Source organism: Chrysemys picta, chromosome 16, assembly GCF_011386835.1.
Source record: "Chrysemys picta bellii isolate R12L10 chromosome 16, ASM1138683v2, whole genome shotgun sequence".
In the NCBI taxonomy this organism is placed as follows: Eukaryota; Metazoa; Chordata; order Testudines; family Emydidae; genus Chrysemys; species Chrysemys picta.
The window spans coordinates 6,087,390-6,110,478 of record NC_088806.1 but is presented as its reverse complement, the minus strand read 5'-3'; the positions used below and the strand labels follow the sequence as shown (position 1 = coordinate 6,110,478).

The following is a 23,089-nucleotide window of genomic DNA, read 5'->3' as shown; positions in this document are numbered from 1 at the left end:
GCACAGCTCGTAAAGCGGCAAGGGACATATTGCTCCAAAGAAAACAACTGAGGACCCAAACCGCCCGTCCCTGTGGAAACACCTCCCCCCCGCCAGTGCTGCCCAGCTCTGTGGAAAAACTCCCCCCAGCACTGCCCAGCCCTACAGAAACAAACCCTCCTTCCGGAGCACCGCCCCACTGAAACAGCTGTGGGCCGAAAAGGAAGGTTGGGGTGTGTGTGTGATACTTTATTAAGAATTTTTCAATTAAAGCAAACGATTTTTTAATTTTTTTTATGAATCATGTAAAAATGAAAAACACCTGTTTCGTTGAAAGAAAACTTTTCATAATTACATGCAAATTTAATGAGAGATAGTACATCTCTTTTCGGCAACAAGGTCGTCGTATTTGGGGGTCATATTTGAAGTGGATATTTTCATAATGTTTTCCAAATGGTCGTCAGTCAGAGAAGAACATTGCTTGTTTTTATTCATGTTCGTGATGGAAAATGTTCACAAATGTAAGTGCTTCCAAAAATGCTGAACGTTTTCAGTGCAACTTCGGTAAGATTCTTGTATCGTTCTCAATATGTAAGTATTTATTCGTCCATTCAGTGTTGAAAACGCTGTGCTCTGATTTTCTTTTTCTTTTCACTCATGGTATCCATTACGAAGCTCAAGATTTTGTTGAATAAATTCACATACAAGGGAAACACTCACAGTCACATGCAAAGAGAAGAGCTCTCTCATGGTGCATGGCACACTAGCAAGGCACTGACAGTGTGTGGAAGCCTGTAGAGGGGGAAAGAAATGGCACGCATAGGGTGACCAGATCACAGCAGTAAAATAGGACCCGCCCCCTCCCCGCTCAGCCCCACCATCACACCCCTCTTCACCCCCTACCCCCGCTGGCTTGCTGCGTCCCTCCTAGTCAGTCCGCCACCCACCACTCACCTCTTTTCACCTCCTCCCTCCCCTTCCAGAAACCCCCATGCCCGCTCCTAGAACCCCTGCTGGCTCACTGCTCACCTCTTTGCCCACCCGCCTGCCTCCGATTCACCCCTTGCCCCCCCGACTTGCCCCTCACCTCCCCCTAAGTATAAAGTCTCATTCAAAGACCCAGGGGTCACTATATTGCTGCACACAGCAGTCAATCAATGCAGTTGTAGATAAATCTCTGCATTATGCATTTTTGTATAACTTGTATATGACTTTGTATTGAACCTTGGTAATATGTTATAGCGGGCCCCTAAGGTAGTATAATTAAGGTAAAAGAAAAATGTCTTTTTGCTAGAAGTAGAATAAGATCTTTCCCCCACTTTGTAATCAATTGCACTGTTGAATGAATGAGGTGTGAATGAGGAAGGCGTGGAAGGCAGGCACCTCCAGACAGCTGCAACCCTTGGAGAGGGGCTGGGAGCCAGACCAAGGATTCATATTACAAATAAGGCACAAATAGTCAACAGCGAGGATGATTCACCACAGGAACAAGCTATCAAGGAAAGTGGTGGATTCCCCATCTCCTGATGTCATTTAATGAAGACTAGATGCCTTTTTGGAATGTGTTTGCCACAAAAGTAACTATTGTGTCATACAGGAGGCCTGTGATATGCAGGGGGTCAGATTAGATGCTCTAATGGTCTCTTCTGGCCATAAAGTTGACCAATTTCTGAAAAACTGAGTGTAGCATTGGGAACAGCGTCTGATGTTTTACTGTCTAGCCAGCTTGCTTCCTAGAATGAATGCTCCTTGAGTGGGGTCATCCACATGGAGTAGCTCAAACCTCCAAAGTGCCTGGCCAGGGGCAGGACATTAGCACAGCAGGGGAGGGGTGTGGCAGTGACATCACAAAGGCCTTTTGCAGGACCTCAGACTATTGGTCAAAGGCGGTGGGGAGGTGATGACCTCACAGAGAGATGCTGACATCAGCCAGACAGGACAGGGGCGAGGGGCCAGGGAAACCTCTGAGACCCCCGTGGCTTTGCTTCAGCAAGTCTCCTTCTCAAGGTCTCTCTTTGATGACTGAGAGAGTATTCGGGTTCACGTACGTAAGCGTGAGGAGGAACCTCTTTTGAGTTTTCTTCTTTCCTTTTCCTGATTTTACTAGAAAACAGCAGTCCCTGTTTAGAAGGTAAGAGCCTCCTCGAGGTTTGAAACCTGTTCAGTCTGAGCCATCTGGTGACAGTTGAATTCTAGGCATGGAAAACACGAGTTTAAGGAGGCAGAATTTTATTCTGCACCTGGGATTTTGTCCCTTAGAATCACTGGGGACATTAGGGTTTGTCCTTTTTGTTTTACCTTTTCCTCCATCCCTCCCTCCTTTCTCTTCTTCTCTTGCTTCTTTTGTCCTTTCTCCTGTTCCCCTCCCAACACCAGGAAGTGTGTGTGTGTGTGTGTCATGGGGGAGTACTCTGCAGCTCCCACTGTGGGAGGTCCACCCAAAAATGTGGGGCTGAAATAGTGCTCGGGCAGTGATCCCCACCAGTGAGCTGGGCCATCCTTTGGGCTCTCTGGTGAGAACCCTCAGCCTCCCGTCCTCATTCTCTACCCTGATTGGCTGAGCAGGGGGTTATTGACAGGGAGGAGACTCAGGTCCTTGTTCTCTTTTAAGACCAAGTAAATAAGTCATAACCAGTCATATGTTTGACAAATTTTGCTGCTTCTCTGTATTAATGGTCTGTGAGCAGTTCATGATTCTCTCTAACATTTCAGTTCTCCTAAAATACTTGCTGAATAATTATTGTGCACTGTTGGTCTGGAGCTCATCTGAGAGCACTTTACTCAGGTCATTCAATGTATGAAATTCAAGATCCGATGGTTAGTTTGAAAATCAGGGCTCTTGCGTCCTATTCCCAACTCTACCACTGGCTTGCTGTGTGACCTAAGACAAATCAATCCTCCTTTCTCAGCCTTAGCTTCTCCCTCTTTCAAGTAGGGAAAAAAATGATCCGCTCCTACTTACCTCATGGTGGGTGGAGGATAGGGATCCATCGGAGAGTGTCACTAGGAGTAGTGCATAATATGAGGTGTCCTATCACATTTACTCCGATCAGATTATGACATAATAGAATAGCTGAAATATTCTATTTTATTTGTATTTTTTTATTTTGAAATTGTTAAGAGCAGCAACGACTTAGCTCAGACTGAAGCATCTTGTCTAATTTTTGAGATCTAAGTGTCTCCTCTTTGTGTGCGATGAGACAATTTAACACACTGTGACAAACAGGAGATGCTTTTGTTTTGCAACAAAATATTTTTGCAAAGAAGTTTCATCCTATTTGTTATGATTTCAGGAAACAAACTGGTTTAGTCTGAATAGGATTTTCTGACTGAAATGGTTTCAATGACATTTCCCCACCTTCTCGATTCCTGGGCTCGATCCCTGCCTCTGGGGGGGTTTGCTGTCTGTTAGAACAGAAGTCAGGACTGGTGGCTTCTCTTTCTGGCTCTGCCACTGCCTTGCTGTGTAGGACCTTGGGTAGGTCACTTCCCTTCTCTGTACCTCAGGCTCCTCCCCATCTTTCCAATGGGAACAGGGACAATTCTTGAACTCTGGGCAGTCATGAGCCTGAGTGAGCTAGGGGAATTTCTCGGTGTTTAGCACCAAGGAATTCTAAAGTTTGCTAAAATGTCTAGTCTGCGGAAACAAGAAATGGTCAGGGTCAAACTTTTTAACCATTGCCTTTTTTAAAGCCCATTCAGGGATGTGAGTCCCTGTCTTTTAGGTACCTGGGGTTCTTGCCAGCAGGAGAGAAGAGGTTCCTGCCTCCATTTTTGAGGCCTTAAAAAATCCGTTGCTGTGCCCCAGTTCTCATCTGAGATCCCTGAAAAAGAACATCTTCCCATCCATGAACAAGACAGGACCTATCTTTAAAAGGGGAACAAAGAGAATCCTGGGACTTACAGACTAGCTAGCCTCACTTCCATAGCTGGAGAGATACTGGAATACATTATTAAACAATGAGTTTGTCAGCAGCACCTACAGGATAATTTGGTTCTTAGGACTAGTGAGTACGGATTTGTTAAGAACCATGTAAATCATTCCAAACCAATCCTATTTCCTTCTTTGGCAGGGTTCCGGGCCTAGTGGAGGTGGGTAAACAGTAGATGTGATCTATCTTGGTGTTACTAAGGCTTTTGACACAGTCCCGTAGGACATTCTCACAAGCAAACGAGGGAAATGTGGTCTAGATGCAATTAGTGTAATGTGGGTGCAGAGCTGGTTGAAAGCCCAGACTCCAAGAGCCCTTCTCCATGTTTGGCTGTCCAACGGAGAGGGTGTACTGAGTGGGTCCGGCAGGGATCAGTCCGGGGTCTGGTACTATTCAATATTTTCATTAATGATTTGGAAAATGGAGTGGAGAGTATGCTTCTAAAATTTGCAAATGACACCAAGCACTTCGGAGCACAGGATTGGAATTCAAAACGCCCTAGAGTGGGGAGCAACTTGCGCAAAGTCCCACAGGAAAAGGAAAACAACCAGCAATGGAACCAATAGGAAACCCAGCAATGGAACTCAGGAGTCCTGACTCCCACCCCTGGTCCAGTCACTCCAGTGGAGCACACTCCGTCTCAGAGGCAGGGGGAGCGGACATGAGGGCCTGCTTGTAATTGCCAGCCGTGGGAGAGAGTGTGAAGCAGTGGTTAGTGAAGGGGCCTGGAAAGAAGGACTGCTGGGTCCCTCCATACTTCTGACACTTGGTGTGACCCTGAGCCAGTAGCTTCCCCTCCCCAGGCCTGGTTCTCATCAGTAGGGTTGGGGTCGCAGTCCCGACAGCCCAGCGGGGTTGGGAGACTCCAGGAAGGTGTGTAAAGTGCTGGGATGTCAGGATCCCGGAGGGGCTGTCACCCCCACACTAGGGCTGTGTTCTGCACCCCCAGCTGCTGGCCGAGTTTCTCCATCCCTTGGCAATACGACAGACTCTTGTTTTCACAGCCAGCCAATCGCCCAGTGTCATCACTCTGCCTGCTGGCTGGGCAGGGTAACTCCTCAGGTCACCACCCCGCTCTCCAGCCTGCCTTGGGCTTGGAGAGTGAGGAGGAGGGCGAAGGATGACATTGAACTTTCTTCATCCATCGCTCCATCACCAGAGCAAGTGAGTAGCATTAGGGTTCCTCTGTGGCGTTCCCTGTCTGTCTGGGGAGAGGCAGAAAGAGGGGGAGAGAATCTCTCCCAAAGGCGATTGGATTTGAAAACCGCCCCCAGGAGCCCCTCGCTCTCAGACCAGGGAGGGGCTTCTCCAGAGCCATCTCCAGTGTGTTTTGCAAGGTCCCAGCAATGGGGCTCCCAGCCCTTCCCTTGTGGGAGACTGTTCCCCAGGCTGAGCGTCTTTGAGCTGGGCCAGACCCTGTGAGCTGCTGAGCATGGAAATCAATGGGAAACGAGGGGGTCCTGGCCTTGCTATGCCTAGGGACTTTAAAGTGGGGAATGGTTTCCCAGGAGAAGTCCAGACTCCTGGGTTCTGTTCCTTCTCTAGCCTGGGCGGGGAGGGAGAGTGTGAGTGTGTCCTGGGCTGGCAGGAGGGAGCTGCTTGTCCAAAGTGACTGATCGTCTTTGTGACTGACCCCGGTGCTCAAAAAGGATGAGACTCCCTGGTTCTTGCAGCCCCAGGGATGATGAGGGGGAACATTGAGAAGGAACAGATCATGCAATGAACTGCCAGTGTGTGTAGCTTGCCCTCCCTGCACCCTTCTGGGCGGAGGAGGAGCTGCTCTGGCTGGGGCAAGAATGGGGAGGGACCAAAAAGGCTGGTTAGTGAGAGGTTGCCTTGACCCCAGACTCATGCCTGCTCCCCGCTCGGTCCCAGGATGGCCAGGCTCCTGAGGAGGTTCAGGAAGAAGGCTCTGCAGGTGGCCCCAGAGCCTGAGGGAAGCAGCTGCCATCTTCCCCAGGAGTGGAGCAGCCCCTCCGTCCCTGCTGGCAGGGTAGGAGCTCCCAGCCGGGCCAGGAGGTGGAAGTGCCCAGCCTTCTGGAAGAGGAAACCTGCTCCCGGCACAGGCGCCGAGGTGGGAGAGGCACCAGCCAGGCCAAAATGGAGCTGGGCCAGGATGCGGCTGGGCAGGCAGGACCCAGCCCAGGAGCGGAACCGGGCAGGGTGGCTCCAGGGCTTGTTGTGTGGGCAGCAGTGGCCCCAGGAGCCCAGCCCCAATTTCCAGCAGGAGGCATCACCTGCCCAGTCAGTGAGGACCTTCCAGCCTTCCCAGGGCAGAAAGTGGAGGATCCCTCTCCCAGCACCAGCAGGTCAGCTCACTCCCCATGGGACAGCAGCAGCGCCTGCGACTCGGACAGCAGCATGGCCAATGGATGCTTCTGCTTTGTTCAAGGAGGAGCCAGGTTGGGCTCAGGGAGGGGTGAGGAGGGGGCTGTGAACACCCTGGGCCCAGGCCCTCAAGCAGTGCTATGGGGGTGGGTCCCCAACCCAGGTGTCTGGCCTGACCCACGTGAACCCCACTGACACTAGATGCTGCTACTTTGGTCCTTGGTGCTCCATTGGGCGGGGGGGAGGCACCTCTCAGGGAGTCCAGGACAGTGTGGGGGGTTTCTTTGCTATGGGCTCCTGAAAGAGTTGGGGGCTGACATCACTGAGAGGGGGGAGTGTGGGGCCCGATCTGCCCTATGTCCTGGAGGTGGGAAGGGGGCACATTGTTCCATCATGCCCCTGTCCTTCCCCTGAGTGGCAGCAGGAGTCACCCTGTCCCCTTCTCTCCCTGGTGCAGGGTCCGCCAGGGACTCTGAGGAGGAGGAGAAGGAGGAATGGGTGGACTTGGTAACAAAGGAGACTGCTCTCAAAAACATCCAAGAGCAGCTCCAGGGCTGAAAAAAGATACAAATGTTCCCCAGCTGTGCTGGAACTGAGATTGTCCTGCTTCTTCCCAGCATTCTGACCCCCTGCAAAGGGTCTTGGCCCTCATGAGCCACCACCCCTAATGGGGACCTTTCTCCTCCATGATCTGGGACCCCCAAGTTGGGGGTGTTTGTCACACACCAGCTGGGGTCTCCTCCCCCCACAGGCACTGTCCCTGTTCCTGACCTTGCTTTTGTAGGAGTCGTGGGTGATTTGGACAATAGGCAGGTCCCCACTATCCCCCATTCAGGCCTAAGTCCTGCAGCTGGTGTGGCTGGGTCAGGGAGGTCCCTGGCTAACTGGCTCTCTCTCCCCTAACCCCCTCCTGGTGGGCACAGGATGAGGCCCAGCAGCTCGTGTTCCTGCATGCCATCCACCCCGTGTGTCTCGCTGCACAGCAGAGAGGGCAGGACACACTGGAGCCGCACTGCTGCAAGGCGGCTGTGGCAGAAAGGATTGTGGTGAGCAAGACACAGTGCCCGGCAGCTGGAGGGTGGACAAGAGACACGGGAGGGGCAGGGGTCTCCTCGGTCCAATGGTTGGGGGATGGCTGGTGCTGGAGGGCAGCTGAGGGCAGGGATTGGTGGGGCTGAAGATTGGGGAGAATTCAACAGAACTAGTGGGCAGGAATTGGAGGAGTGGGAGGCAGCTGGGGGGATCCTGCTGGCTGTGTGGGATGCTGGGAAATGTCAGCGAGGCCCAAATCTCACACGCTCCTTTGTCTCCTTTGGGTCTCACAGGAGCTCACTGGGGAGCTGCCTGATAACTCTCCACCCAGTGCTGTCCTGGCCAACTGCCTGATTGCTGTGGCCAACCTCAGGTACCGAGGGACCCTCTTGCCCAGTTCCCCTAATCCCAGTGCTGCTCAGACCCGTGGCTGGGAGTCATTGCCCCTCCCACTCCCAGGTCACCTCCCAAGGGTGGCTCCTCTGGCAGAGGTGGCAGGAAGGTTCACTCCCTCTCCTAGCTGCTCTGTTCTTTTCATTCCAGTAACATTGCAATGGCTTTGGGGAGAGGCTGACTCCCAGGATCAGATACAGGAGGGGCAGCAGGATCCAGGGAACAGGCACCATTCCTGCCCTGCCACTGTCTGTCTGGGAAACCTTGGCCTTATCATTCCCTGGCTCGGTACCTCAGTTTCCATTCTCGCCATCCTCTGCCTATTTCCCTGCACTTTCACATCCGTGTTGGTGCCACTCCCACCCCCGCACTGTACAGTCTAATACCGGCTCCTCTCTCTTGCCAGCACCATGACACCTGCCCTGGAGCTGGAGATCCACCTCCTCCGAGCTGCCCTGCATGCAGTCTTCACCCTGGGCACGCAGACGGACACCACCCAAGTCCAGGTAGATCAGCTAAATCATGGATTGGGGAGCCAGCTCTCTTCCTGCCACAAATCCTTGCTAATTGCCTGCAGTGGGATGAGAATGAGAGAGGCCAGGATATGTGTTTGGGGGTCTCATCAGTGCTTCCCAGAGACCCCTCCTCCCATCCTGTGGCAGGTGTAGCCCCAGTTTCCCTAAGTCTGACCTATGGCTCTCCCTTGCTTTGCAGGATCTGCATATGGTCTTGCCAGACTTCCTGGACGCCATGCTGGGAACCTGCTGGCAAAGTCCCTAGACACCAACAAGCTTCACTACATCTTGGAGGTGAGCCCAATGAGAGGGGTGGGGGCAATTTTACCCTAACTCTTAGATCCATTTCCAGTCTATCCTCCTAGCTGGGCCTCCAGTGGGCCATCCTTGGTCTGGGCAGTCAGTGCAATGCAGTGTCAGGCCCTTCTTCCTTGAAGGACAGAGGAAGGAGCTGGGAGCAAGCCAGAGCTCTGCCTGGTTCTGTTGAGCACTAACCATGGGGCCCCTGGCTGGCTTGGGGAGTGAGAGTCTGAACTCCTCCTGTGAGATCCAGAAGATGGTCCTCAGAGAAGAGTCACAGGCTCATTCCTAGAGAAACAGGAGGGCCCCAGAGAATCAGCCCTTGTCTCTGACTGGCCCCGAGATTCCTGGGGGGATTGTGCTCACACTCAGTCCCTTCACCCAACCAAGGACTTGAGAGCCAGGGAGGGGGGTGGGGTCTGTCTCCTTCCTGGTGAGCTGTTCAGGAATCAGGAGTTCAGGGAGGATGGGACCAGCCCCAACACCGAGCATTGTCCCAATCTAGAGAGACAATGACAAGTTGAGACCTGCAGGATACAAGCATCGTCCTGGGGGCAACAATCACCTTCTAAAGCTCTGCGATCAATGAATCAGATATTCCACCCTGCGCACAATGTCTCAGCCCCCTGGGGATGGGGAGGGGCTCATTAGCACAACACATGCACCCGCCCATTCATCCTGAGCTGCCTCCTTTCCCCACAGCATATTAACTAGTGGATCGTGTCCAGGGTGTCATGAGAGAGAGCCAGGGCCATTAGGAGCAGCGCGGCCCTGCTCACATCCACCATCACCCTCCCTGACTTCGACATAGGTGGCCTCTGACCCCAGCTTCCTGACTCCAGGCTTAGGGGGGCTGGCTCCAATGGGCTGTAGGATTTGCTGCTGCAGGGCTGTGGGTTAGAAGTGTTCCTCTTGGGGAGGCAGAGTCAAAGCAGAGAATGAGCATGGCTTGAGTCAAGTTCTTCTTGTCCTGGTTAAGTGGCGACTCTCACTTTTAAGGGGACCATGCTCCAGGTTCTTGCCCGTTCACCTAGGCTGGCAAGAGGCTGAGCAGGGCCGGCAGCCTAGACCCCGGCTGGTAAGGGGCCAGCGGCCAGAACCCCAGACCGGCAGTGGGCTGAGTGGGGCCAGCGGCAGGAACCCAAGACTGGCAGTGGGCTGAGTGGGGCTGGAACCTCACCTGCTGCAAACTGGGGTCCCAGCCGCCAGTCCCACTTAGCCCGCTCAGGGCCAGCAGCAGGCTGAGTGGGGCCAGCGGCTGGGACCTCAGGCCACTGCCAGCTGGGATCCAAGCCACCGGCTCCTCTCAGCCTCCTGCTGGCCTGGGTGACCGGAACCCCAGGTTGGCAGTGGGCTGAGTGGGGCCGGCGACGGGTTGAGCAGGGCCAGCGGCTGGGACCCTGGCTGGCAGGAGTGGGTGGACGGAACCCAGACTGGCAGTGGTTTGAGCAGCTCTGCCCACTGCTGGTCTGGGGTCCTGGCTGCCGGTCCCGCTCAGCCCGCTGATGTTCTGGGGTTCCATCCACCAGCTCCTGCCAGTCTCGGGTCCCAGCCGTTGGTCCCACTGAGCCCACTGCCAGCCGGGGTCCCAGCCACCGGCCCTGCCCAGCCCACTCAGGGCTACCAGCAGGCTGAGTGGTGCTGGCAGCTGGGACCTCAGCCCGCTGCCAGTCGGGTTCCTCTCAGCCTCCTGCCAGCCTGGGTGAATGGAACCCCAGGCTGGCAGCAGGCTGAGCGGGGCCAGTGGCCGGGATCCCAGCTGCCAGGAACTGGTGGACAGAACCCCAGACTGGCAGCGGGCTGAGCAGCTCAGCCCGCTGTTGGTCTGGGGTCCTGGCTGCCAGCCCGCTCAGCCCACTGAAGGTCTGGGGTTCCATTCAACCAGGCTGGCAGGAGGCTGGCCAGGGGCCGGCGGCTGCGATCCCGGCAGGAGGCTGGCCAGGGGCCGGCAGCGGGATGAGTTGCTCAACCCGCTGCCAGGCAGGGGTTCTGTCCACCCACTTCTGCCAGCCGGGGTCCCAGCTGCCGGCTTCGCTCAGCCTCCTGCTGGCCTAGGTGAACTCTCTGGGGTTCCATTCACCCAGGCTGGGAGGAGGCTGAGCGGAGCTGGCGACTAGGTCCCCGGCTGGCAGCGGGCTGAGGTTCCAGCTGCCAGCCCTGCTCAGCACACCGACGTCCCTGCTCAGCCTGCTGATGGCTGAGTGAACGGAACTCCAGGCCGGCCGTGGGCTCAGCAGCATCCGGGACCCACAACCTGCCATTAAAAAGAAAAAAAAAAAAAGCTCATGTGCCATAGGTTGAGGACTCCTGTTCTAGTGTATATGGTGTGTACTGTACTTTATGGTCATTTTCACTATATGCGTGTAAGCAGTGTCAGGATGAGTTCTACCCTGCATCTGATGGTGAATTGTGGCAAGTTGTGGAAAAGAACTTCAGGGGCTGATCTTGTTTGCATAGGCACACCTACCCTGCCTAGCATGAGCCCACAGCAGCCCAAATTGTCACTTGGGCTGCTGTGGGATCCCCAGTTTCTCTGTTATTGGGGCAGGAAGAATAAGGTGTTGTTACCCTGATTATGTGAATCAAGGACAATGGAATTGTTTTATGACAAAGGGACTCACCATCAACTAAGTACCACTCACTAGACAAGGGACATGGGTTCCAAAACCCAGTGAATTGAGAGAAGATGTGGACAGGTATTTGTACTTGATAATATGGGTGTCCTTTGAAAGTCCGAAATACCAATTGCATTTTCTCCTTCCTCTATTCTAGAATTTCAGAGCTAATCTTAATTCCATTAGGAATCTAATTACAGGCTGCTGAGTTGAATTTGCTTTGGGCCAATGGTGTGCCAGCACTGAGTCTCCCCTTGTGATGTTACTGATATAATCTGGGACCATATAGAACATGGTTGCAACCAAAGTCCTGTAGTGGCAACAAATCTTGCATAAAGGGAGTCAAATAAGGTGTCTAAGACAAGGTAATGGTTTACTGGTTATGATTATGTTGTCTATATGTGTGTATCAATTTTGTAGTTGAAATTATAAATATTGGCTCTAAACTGTCTGTATTTCAAACTTATGCTATGCTTCTGGGAAACATCCCAGACAAGTTGGTGTTAGCTCTGCCTAGCCTGCTTGATGGCCCATTAAGGACTATCAGCTATACAATTGACCCATTGAGAGAAGGCAGATATGCCTTGCAACTCAGCAGAGTATGCAGGGACTGGCCCAGGTGACTCCAGACTCCATTTTGCTGTAATTTTCCACAGTAAGGACAAAGAGGTGTTCTTACACCTGGAAAGGACTATAAAAGGCTGATGCCTCTCCTCCATCTTGTCTTCAATTCTGCTTCATAACTCTGGAGGAACTTTGCTACAAACTGAAGCTCTGAACAAAAGACTGATGACCCATCCCAGCTGGGGATGTATTCCAGAGACTTGATTTTGAACCTGCAGTTTATTTCATCACTGCTACAAGCCTAAACCAAGAACTTTGCCATTACTGTATGTAATTGATTCCATTTAACCAATTCTAGCTCTCATCTCTATCTTTTTCCTTTTATGAATAAACCTTTAGATTCTAAAGGATTGACAACAGCGTGATTTGTGGGTAGGATCTAATTTGTATATTGACCTGGGTCTGGGGCTTGGTCCTGTGGGATCAGGAGAAACTTTTTCCTTTTGCTGGGATATTGGTTTTCATAACCATTTGTCCCCATGATGAGTGGCACTGGTGGTGATACTGGGAAACTGGAGTGTCTAAGGGAATTGCTTTTGTGATTTGTGGTTAGCCAGTGGGGTGAGACCAAAGTCCTCTTTGTCTGGCTGGTTTGGTTTGCCATAGAGGTGGAAAAACCCCAGCCTAGGGCTGTAACTACCCTGTTTGAGCAATTTGTCCTAAATTGGCACTCTCAGTTGTGTCCCGCCAGAACCTCATTATTACACCCCTACTACAAGCTAAAATCACTAAAGAGCTAAAATTACTAAGAGCTGAAATCACTGACTGCTGTGGGGGGGCCTAAAGCTATGTTGCTGAGTGGTTGGCAGAGCAGGTGGTGGGATGACTGGAGTGGCTGGTGGGATGGCTGGTGGAGTGGCTCGTAATGAAGGCTGCAGCAGAACCCCATGGAGAGGCGGGGCAGTCAGCCTCGGACCACATAAGGTGCCCCTTAACACCACTGCATGCACCCCACCCCCCCAAGCTGGGAGGTAAAACTCTGCAGATAAACTTTTGAACTCTGGGGCTGCACTGACCAGGGACAGAGACTTTTGGGGTGTTGGACTTTGGGTGATTTTTTGGGGGTTGCTGAACTTAAGACCCTGAGGGGAAAAGAATACTGCCAAACTTACTTGGGGGTGGGTCTTTTGCTTATGGTTTGTGTTATGAATCCTGTTTGTGGTGTTTCCCCAGTATAATGCTGCATTGTTTCCCTCCTTTATTAAAAGGATTTTGCTACACTCAGACTCCGTGCTTGCGAGAGGGGAAGTATCGCCTCTTAGAGGCACCCGGGAGGTGGTATGTAGTTGTCCCAGGTCACTGGGTGGGGGCTCAAGCCAGTTTTGCATTCAGTTATTGAAACGGAACCCCTAGATACTGAACCCGGCCCTTATTGCTGCCAACTCAAATGGGCAGAAGGGTTACACGCGATCTTCCTCTTACACACTGACCTCCGAACCTAACCCCCGTGTAAGATGTGACTCCACTGTGTTCATTTTTGAAAGTTTATAATAAGCAATGCTCCAGAGGGGAGGGGGAGGTGCTGGCCTCTCCTTTTGCCTCTCAGTTAGGGCTCATTCTATAATCAGCTTGGCTAGGCCCCAGGCTGTGCAGCCAAGAGGAAAGCACCCTGTTACAGGCCTGCTCTTCCCACTCCGACTGTTACTGGGCTGGGGTCCTTGCCCCCCATTTCAGACCTGGTTTCCAGAGGGGCTGAGTACACACAGGACCCACTGCCCGGAACTGGAGTTTGCTTGTTCTGGTGACTAACATTCAGGCCCTTCATCATTCAGAGGCTGACAGGTGGGGTGAGAGGGCTGGAGAAACCCCACTGCTGAGTGGAAGGAAGTCAAAGAATTGGGATTCTGGGAACTGATGGGTTCGTTTGCCCTGCTGCGGGAAGTGGAGCTGGAGACCAGAAATGCCATGTGATCAAGACTCCCTGATGCTCTCTTCATGCCTGAGGGGTGGAGCCTCCTGTCAGAAATGGTCTCAGGAGTCCAGGTTCGAGGACATCTCTGGGGAGCCCCTTCCTAGGAAGGAAACTAGAGGTACAATGATGGAGATGTTTCTGTCCCAGAGCTGGGAGCCAGGGACAGGGGAAGCTTCCAGCCAGGCTATGCATCGGGGATGCCATTTCTCCCTCAAGAGATCCCCATGCCCCAAGGAGTAAATGGCTCTTACCTCTGAGGGAGTGGGGTCTTCCATCTAAGCCTCTTTGAGAGCCAGCATTGCTTGCTTGGATGGGACAAGGTGACCTGTCCCACTGCTCCCTGATGTGGCTCAGCTACAGGATGTGCCCATCTGGGAGGCTGTGCCAGATCCCAGGGCCTGGAAGACAGCAGGGAAGGAGGCTCTAAGAGACCCCATAGAAGGGCCTTAGAAGGGAGAATAAAGGGCAGGAGGTGAAGCTAGCCCTGAGCCTCTTTCCCACCCCTACCACCTCAAAAGTGGAGCTTTCTGAGCTTCAGTAGGGCTGGGGCCCGGGCCCTGACACCAGGGCTTTTCTGCACCATATGGGGCAGGGAGAGCTCTGCCTGGGCACAGGGGGAATGGGATGGGGGTACACCAAGGAAAGGGGGGAGGGGAGTGGGAGTGAGGGAAAGAGCTCCTGCCCCAGATGAAGGAATTTGGGAGGCAAAGGGAAGGGCCTTGCTACACAGAGAGAGGAGAGAGTTTCTGTGAGTGCCAGGGGCTCCATTTCCCCTTCCACTAGCTCCCCGTAGGGGTCCCTTGCTCTCCCGCTCAGAGGGAGGCCACTCTGGCTGGCTTCAGTGGCCAACCACAACCCCCAAAGTCTAGCCCCTTGTCTCAAGGGCCGGTTGCAATTTGTCTCGACCACTACGTGGCCAGGTGCCGTACTGCTCTGTCTGAGATGCTGGTCTCCTGCTCTGGAGATAGACCTTCCCCCCATAAGGTTTAGGACAGATTGCCTGCTGCTCTCCTGGGCAGCCTTTATATAGGGCCTAGCCTAGCCCTGATTGGCTGGCTCTAATCTCAGGTCTGATTGGTTCTCAGTAGGCCCTTCCCTGATTGGCTGCTGGCCTGCACAGCTGCTCTGACTACTATAGCCCCCTCTCGCATGGGGGTGGGGCAGCAGCCTCACCACAGCGATCAACTGTTGCTACCAGGCTGTGGCCTGTGCTGGGGTCGCTCAAGTGGTCAGCCCCTCAACACAGTCTACGAGGAGTGACTCTGGCCTGGGTGGGGCCCAAGCAGCCCACAAACAACCAGTCTTCAAGGCCAGGCCCTGGCCTGGGTGGATACCAGGCAGCCAGCGAGCAAACAGTTTTGACAGGGCTGGCTCTAGCCTGAGTAGGGCTCAGGCAGCCAGCCAACAAACAGCCTTAATAGGCCTGGCTTTAGCCTGGGTGGGGGCCCAGTAGCCCGCAAACAAACAGTCACCAGGTGAGGGAGAAGGGAGCTCCTGTCCTGGGCTAGAGCCTCCTTGCACCGTGTAGGGGGTCAGCCACCCAGGGTGGAGTGGCAGGGGGATGCGGGCCTACCCTACTCCACCGCATCCCAGCCCATGGCCTTGGCAGGGGCAGGATTGGCTGCCCCTGCGTTGGTGGGGATCTGGATACAACACGCCGACTGAGCCATGCTGGGCTCTGCAGCCGGCTGCCCCTGGGCTACTTCCTGCCTTCCCAGGGTTTGGTACCTGTGGCCTCCATGCCTCTTCCGGCTCCTTGGGGTAAACTGCAGGGGGTACTCTGGGCCAGTCCTCATCCACGCCTGGGGATCAGGAACAGCCAGGCGCAGGCTCCTCTCGGGGCCTCTGGAGAACAGGCCGAGCATCCTCCTCTGTTGCAGACTCTCCCCCAACTGTTCTGCAGGACTGGCCTTTTATACGTCCGGCCATGCCCCGGTCCTTACGGTGAGGGGGGTGGGGCAATATAGGCTCTGCCCTCCAAGGGGCATGTAGGGGGTTCCTCGCTCTCCCGTTCAGAGGGAGACCATTCAGTCTCACTACACTCCCCGTTTACAGGAAGCGGGAGTTGCTGGTGGCCTCGGAGGCAGAGCTCCTGCACTGCCTGACACACTTGGCGCAAGTGCCAGATGATGTGCAGTTGTTGCATCACGTTGGTTGTGATGTCCTCCTGCTGCAAGGGAACGAGGACCTGTCACAGACTCAGATGCCCCCACAGAATCAGGGGGGATTAAGGGCACCTGGGACCAGCAGCATTTCCACCCAGCACCCGCCCACCTCTGAGGGATGGAATCCCCCTTCTGATCCCCAGAATGGAGTCTTGTCCTTTCTAATGACCTCCAGTGCCAACCCCCATCCTTGTAGGGTGAGCTCCTGCCACCTCCCGCCCAGTGCCCCTGACAGCTGTTCCACCTCCAATCCACAGCTCAAGTTCTCAGACCCCTCTCCTCCACTCCCACCCAGCTTGGGCAGGGAGGGGGCTCTAGCAGAGGGAGGCAGGAGGGATTCTGGCAGCAGTGAAGTGGGATGTGGGGAAGTTGAGACCTTTTCCCAAGTCATCCAGCCACTAATGCTGAAGCCGCAGGATGGCAGCCCTGGTGAATTAGCCAGATCAGCAGCCCCTGCTGACTGAATCCTCCCGTTCTCTCTAGAGCGGGTCCAGCCCTGCCGGCAGCAGGATAAGCTTCCCCCGCCCATGTGCCTCAGAACTGCCCGGTCAGTCGCCATCACCCATCAGTCCTTGGCCTCCCAGGCTGACAGTGATGGGAACAACTCTGGGTGGTGGCTCGGGTGACAGGAGAGGCTAGCAGAGGGCACTTAGAGGACTCTACTGCCCTTCCCTAGAACATAAGTCTGTGATGAGGCAATGCTTGTCATTCATTAGCCTTGCTAATGAGCTAGGCTGGAGCTGCTTCGGGAAGAAGCTGCCTCCTTCCTGCTCATGGAGGTGAATTCATCTCCTTTCCCAGTAGCACCTGCTCTCACTCTCATTCCCCACCAGTCGCCTTGCTGCCAGGCAGGCAAATGGCCATAGGATGGGAATGAGGCCTGGGCTCTGCCCCAATCTCCTGAGTCTAATGCAGCTGCTCACCTTGTCCCCCATCAGCTGCTGGGCTTGCCCCAGGAGGGAGTAAGTGAGGAGCAGCCCAGCCTGGCTGACACGCAGCAGAGGGTCATGGATGGCCAGCACTCCTGTCTAGAGGAAGAAGCTTCCCTGCCCCTCTGAGAAGAACTTTCTGAAGACCTGAAACCAACCGGATGTGAGGCTTCAGCAGATTGCCCAGAAGCAGGCTCCAAATCCTGGACTAGAATGGCAACTCCATCTAGTGGCTCCAGGAGGCAGCCACCCACACTGCCAGAGCTGTGTCATGCCCTGGCAGAGTGTCCTTATCTCCCCAACCCTGGCTGTGTTTTTGTAGCCCAGGAGCCTGCTGTCCTGGTGCCAGTCCCAGACCTACAGGTCTTCGGCCTCGGGGATGGTCAGGTCTGGGAAAGCGAGAGAGACACACACATTTGTCATTCTGGTTGCAGTGCTTGTGTCCTTCCAATCCCATTGGTGGCTGCACAGTGGGCAGAGTCATCGCTGCATGCCTGGCCCAACAGAATTGCAGGGGCTGGTGTAGAACACACACACAGAGAGAGAGAGAGAGAGAGAGAGAGACTCTTCCTCCAGCCGGGCTCACTCTGAGAGAAATTGGCTGGGGTCCCAGTCTCACTCGTCTATCGGGTGCCATTTCCCAGGTGGGTTCCTTACCCCTCTGGTGCAGCAACAGCTGGTAGAGCCAGTAAACCCCCTCCCTGGCCTGCTGGCTGATGTCCTTGTCTGGGTCACCGATGAACAGAGTCAGCTGTGCCACATGGTGACCCATCCTGGGGAATTTGGCTGAGTTCAAATGGACAGAAGAGGGAGAGGGGACTCCATCAGCATTTTGCTGTCAGCTCTCAGTCCTGCCTGGGCCAGGACTCTCCTTTCCCTCAGCCCCTCTGCAGGAGATGTTAGAGGATAGGAGCTAGAGCTAGATCCATAATTATCTCTGCCAGCAAGGGAGCCCAGAGCACAGGGATGTGGGCAGGGCCCTCCATGAGGATTTGCTTCTCCAGCTGCTCCAGGATGACAGGAAGGCAACAGAACCCCAGACCGTCAGTGAGCTGAGTGGAGCCGGCAGCCAGCACCCCAGACCAGCAGTGGGCTGAGCTGCTCAGCCTGCTGCCGGTTTGGGGTTCTGTCCACTGGTTCCCAGCAACCAGGATCCTGGCCGCCAGTCCCGCTCAGCCTGCTGCCAGCCTAGGGTTCCATTCACCCAGGCGGGCAGGAGGCTGAGGGGAGCCAGGGGCTGGGAGCCAGGCTGACAGCAGGCTGAGCAGGACTGGCAGCCGGGACCCCAGTTGGCAGAAGCCGGCGGCCAGAACCCCAGACCAGCAACAGGCTGAGCAGCTCAGCCCGCTGCCGGCTGAGTGAATGTAACCCCAGGCTGGCAGCGGGCTCAGTGGTGGCCGGGACCTGCAGCTTGCCATTTTAAAAAAATCAACTTGTGTGCCACCTTTGGCATGCGTGCTGTAGGTTGAGGACCCCTGTTCTAGTGTACACAGTGTATACTGTGTGTACTGTACTTTATGGTAATTTTCACTATACGTGATTTTCCCCTTATGCGCTGACCTTAGAACCTAACCCCTGCATAAGATGCGACTCCACTGTAGTGTAAAAAAAAATTGGGGGGGTACCGCTTTTTGGCACCCCCAAATCTTGGCACCCTAGGCTGCCGCCTAGTTCACCTAGTGACTACACTGGCCCTGGAAGCCAGGGCCCCAAGAAGTTAGAAAGAAAGGAAAAGGTGTCGTCTAACACAAACCCACATGAGGCAGGCAACGTGGAGGTGGCAGGGATGGCCATGGACTTTGCAGACCCTCCAGCAACACACCCTGTCGGGTGCTGCAGGGAGGTGAAGGACAAAATGGTTGGCCCAGAGCTGAAGCAGACTGAAGTAGGGACAAACACAAGGGTGGAGCAGTCCATTGTGGGCTCTCTGACCCTGATGGAAAAGGTTTTGGTATATGCAGCGGCAGTAGCAAAAAGGCTACAGAAGAAGTTAAAGGCTTCAGAACAGGCTCTGCAAGCAGCTGTTAATGAGGAGGAGTGGCTGCAGGAAGAGTGTTGGGATACTGTAGAAGAGGATTGCCTCTGAATTCTGGTGAGCGAGCTGGCAGTGGAGCTGGAGCCACTGTGGGTGCAGGCTGTACAAGTGCACAGCCGGTGACAGTGGCGAGATGACGAGGGATCAAGCAGGACAAGAATAGAACTTGCCCCTCATGTGGGCCAGTTTCTAAGGAGGAGCGTATATGACGGGGGGGCTTGACCTGTGGGCAATAAAGCCTGGAGCTAGGCCCAATGGATTACAGAGTGAGCTCCACCTGAGGGGAAGCTAGGGAAAACCGCAGCAAAGGTACAGGAGCAGGCCTAGCTGTTCAGTACAGGGCCTTGGGGCAGAACCTATAATCCAGGGTAGAACTGGTTCTCCCATGATCTCTGAGGAAGGGGACATACAAGGCCATAGAAAGGACTACCAAGGCCAGCAAGGGCAAGGCTGAGCCAAAGTCAGGCTGAGGAAAAGCCCCAAAGAGATGGAGGACCTTGTTTCGGTTAAAGACATGTTTGGACTTTTCATTTGGGATGAGGGTGACCAAGGAAGGAGTGTACTAAAAGATGGTCACCTGACTGAAGGGCTGAGTTCCCAGGCAAAAAACTGCCAGAGTGCCCTAGCGACTTTCGGCGGGGATGCTAGCCCAGCAGGAAAGCTGTGACCCCAGGCCTCGCCAGGAAGGAGCACCTATCAGTGAGTGAACTCTGTTACAAGCCTGCTTCCATTATGGAAACAGCCTGGTATTGGAGAGGGGTGGGGATGGCCTATGGGAGAGGATGGCTGGAGGGGTCCTACAGAAGGGGCAGCAGGGTCCAGTGATGAGAGCAGGGAACAGGTTATACTGCAGCCCTGCCACTGAGTGGGAACGTGATCCTGGCCAGGTCACTCTCCCATCTGGTGCCTCACTTTCTCTATCTTTGAAATGGGGATCATCCTGTCCCACATGAAGAAAGTGTTTGATCCTCTGCTCTTGCTTCCCAAATCCCTGCCCTCCTTGCCCCACACAGGCCTCTGCCCTGTTCCTCAAACTTCCGTGCCCATGTTAGTGCCTGGATCACCCCACAACTGCAAGGTCTCATGTACAGTCTCCTGCCAGCAAACTGAAACCGCCCCTAGATCCAGAATAGGAATCGCAATTCCTGTGTGCTGCCCTGAATGAAGTCTAGACCATGGGCATGGGGAAGGCCAACACTCACATCCAGGTAGATCATCAACCTACTCCTCTGTCCCAGGAGCAGGAAGGCCTCTGGTTCTTGCTCTCTTGGTAGCTGGAGCTGCTAAGTTGGGGGTGCAGTGGGCCACTGGGCCACCCGTGGTCAGGGCAGTCAATGCAGAGCAGTGTTTAACCAGTTACCAATCCATGAAAGGACCTAATGATGTACCTGTATGGCACAATAATTCTTCATTGAATCAGTTGATTCAATTGCTTATTCTTTGGGGTTCAGACCCTCTGTTCTCCCCTGGAGGTGACAGAACCCTGATTGTCACATCTATCTTTCAGGCTCTGTCCCAGCCTCTCACACAGATAGATCCTGCAGCCAGCCCAGCTCAGGGAGCAGTGGGGACAGGTCATCTCATCCTGTCAAACCAAGCAACATAGGTCCCATTGAAGCTCAGCTAGAAGATCCCATGCACCTCCTGGAGGTAAGAACCATTCACTCATCCTGCCACTTGGGGCTCTTGCAATAAACAGGGGGCTCCTGCTACATATCCTGGTTGGGAGCTTTCTGTGTCCCCAGATCCCAACCCTAATACAGAGACCTATTTCTCATCATGATATCCTCATTTTATTCTCAGAAGATGTGTCCAGTATCCTGGAGACTGTTTCCTGCTGCGGGAGGTTTGAGCAGGGAGAGATCACTCACTGTCATGACCCAGGAGTCTTCAACCCGGGTCTGCAGGGTTCGTGGGAGCAGCCACACTCCAACCCTCCACCTGGAAACCTGCTGAAAATTGCTTACCTAACACTCATGAAGTTCAGCCCCAGTCTGAAGCTCCAATCCTGAGGTCCTATTGGAGGAGTCCCAGTGGCATAGACAGGTTCTAACATCAGGGGGAACAAACCCATTAAAAAAAGGCGCCACCCGACATATCAAATTACTAATTACATACTTTTAATTTCATTATACATATTTATTTTGTACTTAAAATAAAAACATAAGAATGATCCAGCCACGGAAGGGTTTGCACAGTGGGCATTTTGCAGGAGAACTTTAGATTATACTTAAATATACTTTAGCTTCTAGAAATTAAATGACCAAATACAGTAGTTTATAATTGTCACATGTTTAAAAAAAATACTGGCCACTTTTTCCACTTTATTGATAATAGATCGTAATGCTAAAGCCACCAAAAAGTCATGACACATACAAGTTTTATGAGAATTGGTAAGCAAAGATCTCATAGCTCTTTGGGGTTGGACAAAACAGTAATTTCCCCTAAAGTAGCTTTATTCATGGGTTTTTTTTTTAAACAGAAGACATCTCTACGACACAGGTTGGCAGTCTAACATTTTTGAAACACTGAATACTGAAAGTTAGGGTTTTTAACCAATTTAAGCTGTTCACACAGACACAGACACACACAAACACATCAACAACAAAAAACAAACCTCTTCCTGCTTTCCTATCACGAGTTCTGTTACTACAGGAATGAAATCTAGACATCCCGTAAAATAGCTAGTTCCATGTTGTTCTTCAAACCTCAGATCAGAGAAATGCAGCTTTGTATTTGAGATACTATATGACTGTAGGACATCTTGCACTGCCTGCCTCTACACTGACATCAGGAGAGGAGAAGAGGACAAGACTGTCCCTAGCATAGATGATTTAAAAAAAAATGTGAGACACACCCACCCACTATCAATGCAACAAGAAGGGAGAACAGTAGCTGGGGCCAAGAAAGAAGATGCAATGAAACCCTCCTGTACCCACAACTGATGTCTGAAAAGCATCAGTCACTCTGCAGATCAAAGAAAGAAAGAGCAGCCAGTATTCAGACAGATAGGATCCTTATGACCTATATAGGAGAAGTGCACTTTCTAAGTAAACTGTAGCAGTTTCCCAACAGAGTTTTCTTATGGATTTATTTATTAAGCAAAAATTAAGATTAGGAGTCTGATTTAAATTATGTAAATGTTCAGGTTTAGTTAACTGTGGAACTATTAAAAAGCAACAGAGGGTCCTGTGGCACCTTTAAGACTAACAGAAGTATTGGGAGCATAAGCTTTCGTGGGTAAGAACCTCACTTCTTCAGATGCAAGTCTCTTCAGACTAACACGGCTACCCCTCTGATATGTGGAACTATTGCAGCTACTTTTTTTTTACTCCTGCCTTTATAAAAAGCTACAGAGTTATAACAGATAATTACAGAGACTAAAGTACACGCTTTAATATAATTAGGACCGTGCCCACCAAGATGAAAACTACACCATGGAAGAGTCCTACAACCAGGTATTTTGAGCCCAATCCCTTTATCAATGGAATCCTCAACCAAAATGTGAGGAAGGAGAAGAGTACACCCTCTAATGTTTGACAATAATTCAAGGTCAGCCAGCCACCAAGAAGACCAGCACCATTCATATTCTGGTTTTGGATAAAACACCTGATCTTGCCTACATCATAGAAACCTTCCTCTCTCCAAGCCTACACCCCACTACACCCTTTAGCAATAAAGTAACCATTAAACAAGTTCTGAATCAGTAGTCTTTCTTCCCAATTTACTTTTAATAAAAAAAGCTGCAACATAAGTAGCTATGAGTGATAACAGTGCAACTACTAGTTATCGGTGGGGGAAAAGTGTACTAGTAATGTCCTGGATATACTGGTCTGTTAAGTGTTATTGCTTTTAATATGCTAATGCAAACACTGTAATAGTGTATTAATGTCTCAATGTACTCCAGCTGTTTTAACTTACCATAACACTAGAAGTGGTGCATGTGAAGCTCTCTTAAAAGCTGACACTACAGCAGTGATATTCACAAGCCAGCATGTGTAGGGCTGGGGGTGGGGAAGGGGAGTGCATCTAGGTATAAGTAACATCTCTCACACCAAACAGGAACTTTTCCACAGTTCATTGTAATTTGGAAGTATGATTATTATACCTTGTCTTACAAACACCAAACACCATTACATATGCACAAGGTCAATAATTCCCCCCCATATATACAGAGTTGTGCTTCTGCATATAGTATCTGAGATGAATATTGAGCTCTCAGCTCTTCAGGAAGCAGTAAAGAGTCATCAGCCAAGCCACAGGTTGAATCCTATTGCAAACAGTATGGGTGACGCATGAGGCATTCTGAAGCAAGAGGAGATTACTGGAA

At 52.6% G+C, this 23,089-nt stretch overlaps 1 protein-coding gene across 3 annotated transcripts in view; it reads right to left on the bottom strand.

The window, feature by feature from the left end:
- Window positions 1-218: 218 nt before the first annotated feature.
- LOC122174611 (zinc finger protein 620-like) overlaps window positions 219-23,089 on the bottom strand; it is a 40,255-nt gene continuing 17,384 nt past the window's right edge. For 2 of the 3 annotated variants that reach the window (XR_010593185.1, XR_010593186.1), the window contains 3 exons: window positions 20,727-20,808; window positions 2,028-2,171; window positions 219-771 (listed from right to left, as the gene is read on the bottom strand). The gene's annotated coding sequence lies outside the window, so the exon portion shown is untranslated. Of the gene's footprint in view, window positions 772-2,027; window positions 2,172-20,726; window positions 20,809-20,857; window positions 23,084-23,089 lie in introns of those variants that run through there. The other variant, XR_010593187.1, reaches the window with a different exon arrangement.